The sequence below is a fragment of the Thalassophryne amazonica genome, chromosome 7 (assembly GCF_902500255.1).
Source record: "Thalassophryne amazonica chromosome 7, fThaAma1.1, whole genome shotgun sequence".
NCBI lineage: Eukaryota > Metazoa > Chordata > Actinopteri > Batrachoidiformes > Batrachoididae > Thalassophryne > Thalassophryne amazonica.
This window is the reverse complement of record NC_047109.1, coordinates 39,302,207-39,315,169: the sequence shown is the minus strand read 5'-3', so window position 1 is coordinate 39,315,169 and position 12,963 is coordinate 39,302,207.

The window sequence follows — 12,963 nt, the reverse complement described above, 5'->3', positions numbered from 1 at the left end:
TGTCCGGGTCTATATCGTGCTCCAAGTCCAGTACATTGTGGTCTGTGTATTTAAATGTTCTCAGTTCTACTTTTCCATGATCAGCAATCCTTTGAGTTATATCCTTCTTGTCTCCAGATGTAGATGATGTAGTAGATGAATAGGTTCCTCTGGTCTGTGTCATGGTGTTGTGATGTGTTTGTGTCCTCATACCTTATTGGTCGTATTTGTCCAGATCGTCGATGTTCCTGATTACCATAACCTTCGCTTGTTCTGGTGTTCCATTCAATTTGATAAATGTTTTGCAGTTGGATGTCCATGTCTGTTGAATTTTTCCCTGCTTTTTTAAGAAACGAGCTTTCCTGGCGATGTCTGCGTTTCTTTTGGTCAGATGTTCATTGATGAATACGTTTGTTCCTTTAAGTTTCCGTCCCTGTTTTAACAATGCCATTTTATGTTTTCTGTTGACAAACCTCATTATAACTGCTCGCTTGTCTCCATCCTCTCTCCTGGGCAGGGGGTGGCACACTTCAATGTTATTACAGTCCATCTGAATACCTTTAGATTGCAGGAAGTCAGCCACCTGTTGTTCCACTGAGCTGGCCTCCTGCTCACTGGCCTCCCCTCCGCTGTCTTCTGACACTGCCCGTGCGTAGGATCGAGGTTTAATATGAATTCCTGTAATAATAACATCGTTCATCCTTGTGTACTGTTCCAACTCCGCAACACAGTTCTCCAGGTACACCAGACACCGGTCTTTCTCGGCATTCTCAGATCTCTCCAGAGATGTTCAATGAGATTCAGGTCTGGGCTCTGGCTGGGCCACTCAAGGACATTCACAGAGTTGTCCTGAAGCCACTCCTTTGATATCTTGGCTGTGTGCTAAGGTCATTGACCTGCTGAAAGAGGAACCGTCGCCCCAGTCTGGGGTCAAGAGCGCTCTGGAGCAGGTTTTTACCCAGGATGTCACTGTACATTGCTGCATTCATCTTTTCCTCAATCCTGACTAGTCTCCCAAATTCCTGCTGCTGACAAACATCCCCACAGCATGATGCTGCCACCACCATGCTTCACTGTACAGATGGTGTCGGGTTTCCACCAAACATGACGCCTGGCAAAGAGTTAAAACTTTGTTTCATCAGACCATAGAATTTTGTTTCTCATGGTCTGAGAGTCCTTCAGGTGCCTTTTGGCAAACTCCAGGTGGGCTGTCATGTGCCTTTTACTAAGGAGTGGCTTCCATCTGGCCACTCTACCATACAGCCCTAATTGGTGGATTGCTGCAGAGATGGTTGTCTTTCTGGAAGGTTCTCCTCTCTCCACAGTGGAATGCTGGACCTCTGAAAGAGTGACCATCGGGTTCTTGGTCACCTCCCTGACTAAAGCCCCGTTTACACATAGACGGTTTTGTCGGCAGGTAGTACGTAGACCGAAGTTCGCGGTAGTTCCGGCTGTTTTCGCAGTGGAAAGGGGCAGAGCATTTCGCCGGCGTTTTGACCGCCGTACTAGCCGCAAATACGCAGATAAAATACCGCTAAATCCGCCGAATAAAGTGGCGTTTTGACACCGTAGCATCCGGCACACGTCAGGCAACGGGGATTAATACCCAGTTCTATCCTTTACAATTGCAGGTTAAGACTCGCGTGAGAACGGCGGTGTTCTGCTGCCGCCGATAATGCCCTGTGTACCGCTGGATTTATCCAGGCAAATCCTGCGTTACTCCAGGAATTTTTGCATATAGGCACCGCCCCCAGAGTATAATAGGCTGAAGCAGCAGGAAATATGCCTTTGTCACTGCAGGGGGAGGGAGATCATCCTCAGCCTTTTCCTCTCCTTTCCTTTTCCACCTCCTCAACGTGTTGCTCTGTCTCCACCTCCCCTCTGCTTCTGAACCAGACCTCTTGGTAAGTCCTTGCCGCTGCCAATTTTCTTTTAGGAGGCATACTGGAGCTTCTCTGCAAAAATATCTGGAGCTGGCTGAGTGAGAGGCCTGCATGCAGCGTGCTAGCGTTTTTATACTGACCGCCGCCTATCGGCCGTTTGGAACGCCATTAATAACCGGGAAGTGGCGTTTAGAATGGCGTACTGTCTGCTAGCGCTGCCGTTTTGTCTGCCTCTGTCGCCGGTTAAAACGGCCTTGAGGACGCCGATGTGGGCTCTATCGCCATTTTACACGCCGTTGATTAGGGATACAACGCCGGCCCACAATTACGGTGGTGTAAACTGCGGCACTACAGGAAGGGGCAAGATGAAATGGTGATTAAAAAGTACCAAACGCCGTTGTTCGCATTGTCTCCGTCGTCACGCGAATTCTCCGGGAGCACTCCCGGAATTATTCAACATGTTGAATAATTTTTTCGACAATTCCTGGTAAAGCCGGAACTAAGCCACGCCCCCTAGTGCCGGCATTAACAACGGCGTTTGATCCTTAAGACGGCCAAAAACTCTTCTGGGACGCTTCCGGGAGCTCTTACCGTCTATGTGTAAACGAGGCTTAAGGCCCTTCTCCCCGATTGCTCAGTTGAGATGGGTGCTCGGATGCTGGATTCACCCTTCCGCCAAGTTTCATAGACACAGACTGAAAGTGTTTTTGAGAAATTCAACCAAATGTCAAAAATACAGTAGTATGCAAAAATTTGTGGACCCCTGATAATTTTCATGATTTTATATATCTTTATATACCTTTATATATCATTGGTTGTCTAGATCAGAAATTTCAGTTAAATATATTATATAGTAGACAAACACACTGATAGTAGAGAAGTAAAATGAAGTTTCTAGAATTTACAGAAAATATGCAATAATTATTTAAACAAATGTAGGCAGGTGCATAAATTTGGGCACCCTTGTCATTTTATTGATTTGAATACATTAAGCACTAACTATTGGAACACAAAATTGGTTTGGTAAGCTCATTTACCCTTGACCTCCTTACACAGGTGAATTGAATCATGAGAAAGTGTATTTAAGGTGGCCATTTGAAAATGTTTCTCCTCTTTGCATCTCTTCTAATGAGTGGCAACATGGGATCCTCTAGCAGAGGAAGCCTTTTCTGCGTACACGCCACAAACAGAGTTGATTGAGGTATGCTAAGGCACATTTGGACAAGCCAGCATCATTTTGGAATAAGGTGCTGTGGACTGAGGAAACTAAAAACTGAGATATTTGGACATAAGGGGTGGTATGCATGGCTGAAAAAGAACACAGCATTCCAAGAAAAACACCTGCTACCTACAGTAACATTTGGAGGTGGTTCCATCATGCTGTGTGGCTGTGTGACCAGTGCAGGTACTGGGAATTTTGTTAAAGTTGAGGGTCACATGGATTCCAGTCAATATCAGCAGATTCTTGAGAACAATGTTCATGAATCAGTGACAAAGTTGAAGTTGCGCCGGGGCTGGATCTTTCAACAACACAACAACCCTAAACACTGCTCAAAATCTACTAAGGCATTCATGCAGAGGAACAAGTACAATGTTCTGGAATGGCCATCTCAGTCCCCAAACCTGAATATTATTGAAAATCTGTAGTGTGATTTTAAGTGGTCTGTCCATGCTCGGAAACCAACAAACATGAGATGTTTTGTAAAGAAGAAGGGTCCAAAATACCTTCAACCAGAATCCAGACTCTCACTGGAGCTATAGAAGTGTTTAGAGGCTGTTATTTCTGCAAAAGGAGGATCTACTAAATATTGATGTATTTTTTTAATTATTATTATTATTTTTTTGGGGTGCCCAAATTTATGCACCTGCCTAATTTTGTTTAAAGAATTATTGAACACTTTCTATAAATCCTATAAAATTCATTTCACTTCTCAAATATCACTGTTTGTCTGCTATATGATATATTTAACTGAAATTGCTAATCAAAACCAATGATTTATAAAGGAAAATCATGGAAATCATCAAGGGTGCCCAAACTTTTTCATACTGTACCCATTTTCACAATGTAAAACAGACAGAATACAGATCCTGATCAATGCCAAAATGAGTTTTCCCTCCCGATAATCTGGATCATTTCAACAAAATTTGTGAAGACTGTTTATCCTTTAGAGAAATTGATTAAAATGTCACAATTAGTAAAAAAAAAAAAAAAAACTCAGAATCCATATCCAGAACTCTGCAAACACCAAATTTATTGCACTTTGACTTGACAAACTTGATGACTCCACTGTGATTCATGGCGGTAATCCCACTAACAAACACACCCAGTAACCATCAGATGGAGGTGGAAACATAATCTCCTTGGCGGCAGTAATAATGGATACAAACTAATCTACAAACATGCCACAGGTACGACAACGAGACCAGAAACCGTTTTATCTTTTGAATCCACACTGATAACTAAATTAGCCCGGTTAACATGTTTGCTCAGGTTGTGTGATGATTTCAGGTGTGACAACAGATGAGCAGGTGTTGGTGTGCAGCGCTGAGGCCTGAGATCAAGCAGCAAAGTTTAGACTCGATGCCAGATGGACTGATGCACGAGTGAACACAGTGGAGTCACTGCGCACAGATCTGGAAGCGACGTGCCCTCTGCTGTTTTATGTTTGCTGACGTGTTGTGGAAAACCCAGCTGAGAAAGCCCCAGGGACGAGAAGAAAAATCCCTCCACCTAATTTCTAATTGTAAACTAGAGACATCCTCTCCTCACCCTCTTCTAATCTTCACTCTCTCTCTCTCTCTCTCTCTCTCTCTCGCTCACTGTTTCGCTTTGCTTGTCTCAACTGCCACAGCGTGGCTTTTGCTGTCTCTGACTTATACCAAGAGAACAACAGGAAGACGGCGTTGTGTTCAGCAGTTACTGTGGGTGGGCTGAAAATGAGAGGAAGGAAAACGATCGAGTAATCGAGTGTCCCACCCAGCTCAGCCTGCGTCTAGACCGGCCTCGGTGAGGCGGGTGGGTGGCAGTCAGAAGACGAGCTCCAGAGACCAGGCAGTGCTGTTTGTCATTGTTAGCTAAATGTCTATGGAGTCACAACTTTAAAAACAAGCCTCTGCTTTGAATTGGTGCAACACGTAATTACAGGAGAGAGCTGTGACAGTTTGCCGTGTGACTCTCACCAGAGGACCATCTCACCAGACTGGTACTGATCGCAGGAACCTGCAACTGTCACCGCTCGCTGTGCCAAAGCTGCTGGCCTACTTTAGGAGCTACTCACATCACAGTGTCAAGAAAATAAGCTTAAATCACAGTCTGTTGTTTCAAACACGCCTGCCTTCACTCAACCGACGGTTACTTACAATGTGGAGTCGTCTGTCACTTGTCCTTACAAGTGTTTAGTTTATAGAAGAACAAGCAGTCGTGGCCACCAGGCCAAGGCTTTGCAACTGAACAATAACCTATTTTCAAGCAACATGTCACTTTAAAACTACAATTCAATTCAATTCAATCAATTTTTTATATAGCGCCAAATCACAACAAACAGTTGCCCCAAGGCGCTTTATATTGTAAGGCAAGGCCATACAATAATTATGTAAAACCCCAACGGTCAAAACGACCCCCTGTGAGCAAGCACTTGGCTACAGTGGGAAGGAAAAACTCCCTTTTAACAGGAAGAAACCTCCAGCAGAACCAGGCTCAGGGAGGGGCAGTCTTCTGCTGGGACTGGTTGGGGCTGAGGGAGAGAACCAGGAAAAAGACATGCTGTGGAGGGGAGCAGAGATCGATCACTAATGATTAAATGCAGAGTGGTGCATACAGAGCAAAAAGAGAAAGAAACAGTGCATCATGGGAACCCCCCAGCAGTCTACGTCTATAGCAGCATAACTAAGGGATGGTTCAGGGTCACCTGATCCAGCCCTAACTATAAGCTTTAGCAAAAAGGAAAGTTTTAAGCCTAATCTTAAAAGTAGAGAGGGTGTCTGTCTCCCTGATCTGAATTGGGAGCTGGTTCCACAGGAGAGGAGCCTGAAAGCTGAAGGCTCTGCCTCCCATTCTACTCTTACAAACCCTAGGAACTACAAGTAAGCCTGCAGTCTGAGAGCGAAGCGCTCTATTGGGGTGATATGGTACTACGAGGTCCCTAAGATAAGATGGGACCTGATTATTCAAAACCTTATAAGTAAGAAGAATAATTTTAAATTCTATTCTAGAATTAACAGGAAGCCAATGAAGAGAGGCCAATATGGGTGAGATATGCTCTCTCCTTCTAGTCCCCGTCAGTACTCTAGCTGCAGCATTTTGAATTAACTGAAGGCTTTTTAGGGAACTTTTAGGACAACCTGATAATAATGAATTACAATAGTCCAGCCTAGAGGAAATAAATGCATGAATTAGTTTTTCAGCATCACTCTGAGACAAGACCTTTCTGATTTTAGAGATATTGCGTAAATGCAAAAAAGTAGTCCTACATATTTGTTTAATATGCGCTTTGAATGACATATCCTGATCAAAAATGACTCCAAGATTTCTCACAGTATTACTAGAGGTCAGGGTAATGCCATCCAGAGTAAGGATCTGGTTAGACACCATGTTTCTAAGATTTGTGGGGCCAAGTACAATAACTTCAGTTTTATCTGAGTTTAAAAGCAGGAAATTAGAGGTCATCCATGTCTTTATGTCTGTAAGACAATCCTGCAGTTTAGCTAATTGGTGTGTGTCCTCTGGCTTCATGGATAGATAAAGCTGGGTATCATCTGCGTAACAATGAAAATTTAAGCAATACCGTCTAATAATACTGCCTAAGGGAAGCATGTATAAAGTGAATAAAATTGGTCCTAGCACAGAACCTTGTGGAACTCCATAATTAACTTTAGTCTGTGAAGAAGATTCCCCATTTACATGAACAAATTGTTCATGTAAATGGACATAGCACTTTTTCGGCACATTACACTGTTACAGGAGTTTTTGTAATGGAAAGAGGAGCGGAGAAATTCGCCACAGAGCCGCTCATGGCGCGGGACGAAAGCACCTCCGTGTTGGTCTCACAGGACAAGCCCTAACATGTGGAATGTGTCCAGCTGTCTTGCCATTTCTCTGGTAGTCAGACGACGTCCCGGATCAACAAAGCATTCACTTTCAAAATGATCTAGACGTTTGAGCCTGTCGATCGCCGCTCGGTGCGCGGCGCGCCATCCGCCGCTGTGGGCCGTCTTTAATCCAGTTGTAATTGTCCTTAATCTCTGTGATCCCCATAGGATCTTCACCAAAAGCCATCTGAATTTTCCAAATGGTTTCCACTTGGCTGTCTGTCACACTTTCTGAAAAAATTTTTGATGAAGCAAAGCGGCAGTCAATCAGCCAATTTCCTGACAATGAAAATCCGACGAGGGGGCTGGACCATTCCTCCCACAAGGCATGCTCACAGGCGAATGACGCAACCGACAGGCGTGAAAAAACTCACGCATGCGCACGAAGGTTCAAGCTTGGCTGATGCAATCACACATGATTCAAATCCATATAGTTTTTGCAAAAAATAAAAAGGTCCGTTACTTTTCTAACAGACCTCGTAAGTCCACTTTAAATAACTTTTTCAATGGCTTACAGGTCTTTAAAACTGGCTTGAAGTAGATCACGCATGATTTAAATTCCAAGCATCAAGCATGTTAAGAGCAGTTTGGATGAGTCTGTCCTGCTTTACAGTTTGGAAACAGATTAAAATCAGAGGGATTAAATCTACCTGATTCTGGTGTCAGTAGCTTCTTAACAGTTTTTACAATATTTGGTTTAAAGAACTCATACAACCCCAATTCCATTGAAGTTGGGACATTGTATAAAATGTAAATTAAACAGAATACAATGATTTGCAAATCCTCTTCAACCTATATTCAATTGAATACATCACAAAGACAGGATATTAAATGTTCAAACTGATAGACTTTTGTTTTTGTGCAAATATTTACTCATTTTGAAATGGATGCCTGCAACACTTTTCAAAAAGTTGGGACGGGGAAACAAAAGACTGGGAAAGTTGATGAATGCTCAAAGAACACCTAATTGGAAACAGGTGAGTGTCATGATTGGGTATAAAAGGAGCATCCCCAAAAGGCTCAGCCATTCACAAGCAAAGATGAGGTGAGGATCACCACTTTGTGAACAACTGCATGAAAAAAAATCCAACAGTTTAAGAACAATGTTTCTCAATGTTCAATTGCAAGGAATTTAGGAATTCCATCATCTACAGTCCATAATATAATCAGAAGCATCAGTGAATCTGGAGAACTTTCTACATTGAATGCCCGCAGGACCTTCGATCCCTCAGGCGGCACTGCATTAAAAACTGACATCATTGTTTAAAGGATCTTACTGCATGGGCTCAGGAACACTTCAGAAAAACACTGTCAGTTAACACAGTTTGTTGCTACATCTACAAGTGCAAGTTAAAACTACCATGCAAAGCAAAAGCCATACATCAACAACATCCAGAAACACCGCCACCTTCTCTGGGCCCGAGCTCATTTAAAATGGACAGACGCAAAGTGGAAAAAAGTGTGCTGTGGTCTGATGAGTCCACATTTCAAATTGTTTTTGGAAAACGTGGACATCGTGTTCTCCAGACGAAAGAGGAAAAAGACCATCCAGATTGTTACCCGCGCAAAGTTCAAAAGCCAGCATCTGTGAAGGTATGGGGGTGTGTTAGTGCCCATGGCATGGGCAACTTACACATCTGTGATGGCACCATCAACGTTGAGAGGTACATCCAGGTTTTGGAGCAACACATGCTGCCATCCAAGCAACGACTTTTTCAGGAACATCACTGCTTATTTCAGCAAGACAATGCCAAGCCACTTTCTGCACGTGTTACAACAGCGTGGCTTCATAGTAAAAGAGTGCAGGTACTAGACTGGCCTGCCTGCAGTCCAGACCTGTCGCCCATTGAAAATAAGTGGCACATTATGAAGTGCAAAATACTACAATGGAGACCCTGGACTGTTGAACAGTTAGTGTCCTCAGTTCCCAAACGCTTATTTAGTGTTGTTAGAAGGAAAGTGATGTAACACAGTGGTAAACATACCACTGTCCCAGCTTTTTTGAAACGTGTTGCAGGCATCCATTTCAAAATGAGAAAATATTTGCACAAAAAACAACAAAGTTTATCAGTTTGAACATTAAATATCTTGTCTTTGTGGTGTACTGAATTGAATATAGGTTGAGGAGGATTTGCAAATCATTGTATTCTGTTTTTATTTACATTTTACACAATGTCCCAACTTCATTGGAATTGGGGTTGTAAGGTTGTTTTTGTGTTGTTTTTTTCAGCAGGCCTACAGTAGTTGGCTGTCATGTGTCAAAGAACAAATGTTAAAGTTTGTCACCAAACATATCCCACAAACACTGTTTTGAACAGTATTCTACTATATTTATTTGACAGTAAACATAGTTTTGTCTATTTGACTCCTTTACTTCTTACAGTAGTAATTTTCCTTTTCTTTTATTGTTGTTTATGCATCAATTACTTCTTACACAAGTATTTTTTGTTTTCTTTTATTGTTGTTTATGCGCCAATGACACCAGATCAAATTCCTTGTACGTATGTGAGAACTTACTTGGCAATAAATTTGATTCTGATTCTGAGAGGTGAGGCATCTTATCAACATTTTGATGTTTTTCAGAAACAACCTGTTAATATGACTGGTTGAAAATGAGCTGCTGCTTGCCACACCTCCTCTCAGAAATGGGCGTGTCTCTGAGATAGACCACGTGCGAGTGTTGCACAGAGAGCAAAGTGGCTCAGTGGGCGTGTGCCAAAGCGAAAGCTGCAGTCCAGATCAATGTTTGACTAATATGGGTTTTCAAGGCAAGCAAGGTCACCGATGGCTAATTATATAATGTCAGTAAATTTGTTTTTGCATATGATACAACAATTTATTGATAATAAGATATGAGACACACAACAGCTGTCTGTGTTGTCTTTTTCGATCAAGTCTTCTTGCTTTGTGTCAGGTGGCTTTATATCCACCACTGGCACGCTTCCTATTGTTTGAAAACACACACATTTATTGCAGCAAATAACTGAAACTCCAATCATATTGAAAACTATACCACATTATTTGTCTTTCCAGAATTATTCCTAAAAGGTATAGTTTGGACTACGTTTGACTAAAGGTTATGGAGTTATGGGGTAAAAATAGCAAGAATGGTGGCAAAGGTCATTTTCAGTTTGTACAGGGGAGGGGACAAAAGTTAAAGTTGCTCCAATTTTGGTAAAAAGTGATGCAAATTATTGGTTGAACTAACAGGATTAATCAATGGAATAGTTTTGACTGTGTTGCATGTCTATGACATGTGACATACTGTATGTTACCCCGTAACGTGACAACTAAGCATGACACATGGTGCAAACTATTCCTTTTTAAAACCCCATTAACTCAACCAATAATTTGCATCACTTTTTTTTACCAAAATTGAAGCAACTTTATCTTTTGACCCCTGTAAAAAATTGAAATTGACCTTTGTCACCATTCTTGTTGTTTTTACCCCATAACTCCATAACATTCAGTCATAGATAGTCTAAACTATGCCTTTTTGGAATCTTAATGATCAGACAAATAATGTGGTATTGTTTTCAACATGATTGAGGCCTTTTAAAATTTTGATCCCTGTGTAATTCCTCAGTTGATCCTTACCTGGCTGCCTATTGAGAATTCAAGTGGCCAATCCATTTTTTTCAAAAGGGTATAATGTCTGAGTGTTTGTGTCAAACCTGGTGCTTGCATCACCATTTGAAGGATTCCTCTGCAAATATTCTGTTATCTGCTGCACTAATTAAGACACCTGTCTGCATGTAAACTGACAAAAGGGGGAGTTTTAGCATTGTTCCACAGAAGCCTCACTGGTGAGCCTATTTGTAAGATGTGACTGTAGATGTTTTGTTTTTTTAAAATACATTCATGATCACAGACATCAGCTGGGGCTGGTTACCTAAAAGAAATAAACTGATTAAACTAAATAAATGGCCATCTTCAATTAGTCCAGATATGAACATTGTGACAACTCACAGGTGTCTAAAATGAGATAATTCAGACCTAAATGTTATTACTCATTGTGGAGTTTCCACACAGTCATTGAATTGTAGGACTTTGAGGATGTTCCACCATACATCCACCATACATGTTCCACCACACATCATGTTCCACCACACATCCACCATATTTAAGTGTAAGCCAAAAACCAACTTTGCACACTGTGGTCTCTTTAAAGCAGCATGAAACATGATATTAAATAAACATTTAAAGCAATTGGTATGCAAAACTATCAGGCCAGATTCTGAGCGTGATAAATGAACTACACTTGATTTTCAAAATAGCTGACAATTCTTTGTCTGTTGCTTCACTGTTTTGTGTTACGTCCCACAACTGTGCAAATAAAAAGTAATTAGGTTCCTTCAACAACAGATGTTGACTTTTAAAGCTATTTTTGGACCGTGCTCAACAACAGCGCTGTCATTTTCTCCTAGTTACTCATGGCGCCGCTAAGAGACGCATTTGTCAACAATGGAGGGGTAAAAAGCTAAACGCGGTGATGGCATTCCCAACATGACCTGAATGGAGCATTTGGTAGCCTGGAGGCGTGGAGCAAAGCGACACGCTGAGCCGCTGCAGAGAAGCTCTTTACCCTCATTTCATAATGGATGTAATTACACCAGAACAATGCTTTAACTCCTCGGTCAAGCCGTGAGAGGGCTTGTTTGGAATTTGAACGATTCATTTGTTCAGAGTTATTGTTGACTGCCAATAATGTGGTGGCGCAAGAAGCTAGCTGAGCTCGCTGGGAAAAAGGCAGTCAAGAGCTTTACAAACCTGAAAGACAGTTAACCCCCCCCCCCAGGTAAGCATTCTTCAGTCATATCCGCCAGCCCCAACCTCAAGTGTCAGCTGTTGCACAAGAACAAATGTTTGGTGTGGAGAAAACATGCTTATTTACATGTAACATTTGTAGACTCATCAGCCTTTGGAGGGATATTTAGCTTTCGTGATCATTGGATGTAAAGCATGTGTGTGTGTGTGTGTGTGTGTGTGTGTGACCATTTGCTTTGACAATTATTTGCATGAAAGGGCCATACTTGTCATTCTTACATCTTTGCTCAAAAGATACAATTAGCATATGTGGCAATTTTTTGAAATTGTTTCTCTGTACACCACCACAATGGTAGTGAAATAAAACAGTGAATATGTACCTGTGGTGTGAACTTTTCAAGTCAACACATTGAACAAACATATTGGTTAAACTAAATGTCAGGATTATTGGTACAAGTCTTGTTCATAAAAATAATTTTTACAGTCAGTTTTCTTGACACAAGTCAGGAAATGAATTCATGAACATTTCTACATCACTGAATATGACTTGGACTTCATTTACATTTATCTCTAAAACACACAAACAGTATGGTACTGTGTGGTAAAGCTATTGGGAGCAGGCAGTTCTGAAAAACTAAGAGACAGTGTAAGAATCTAGGCGAGGGAAGCCACCAAGACACGCATGGCAACTCTTCACAGTTGTGGGATTTGGCGTTGTGACTGGAGAAATGGTGTAGAGTCCTATTTTAACCTGGTGCATCCTCATGGAGTGGAACAAAGGATTTGCATGCATGATAAATGATAAAATCTAGGCTCACGTTTCTATTGGTGAAATTTCATGCAGTAAATGCTTCTCTGTTCTACTCTTCCATGAAGTTGTGACTGGTGATTTAACAGGCAAATGTTTCAATATACAGTTTCTCCAATCACAGCCCCAGAATCCTGTAACTGACAGAGTCATCATGGGTGTCTTGGTGGCTTCCTTCACTTATCTTTCTTGCATGGTCACTACGTTTCTGAGAACCATCAACTCCAGACAGATTTTATATATGTTGCCAAAGTGTTTGTATTTCTTGCTCATGTATCCATCATCTGACTTGTCCAGTGAAAACTGGCTGTAAAAGTGATTTGTATTAAAAATAATTCTTAGATTGTCAGTTACTTATGAGATCAGAAAATAGAAGGACTGTATATAACAATGGCTTTAATTTGTACACAGTTACTTTGATATTTTTGTTTAACCCTT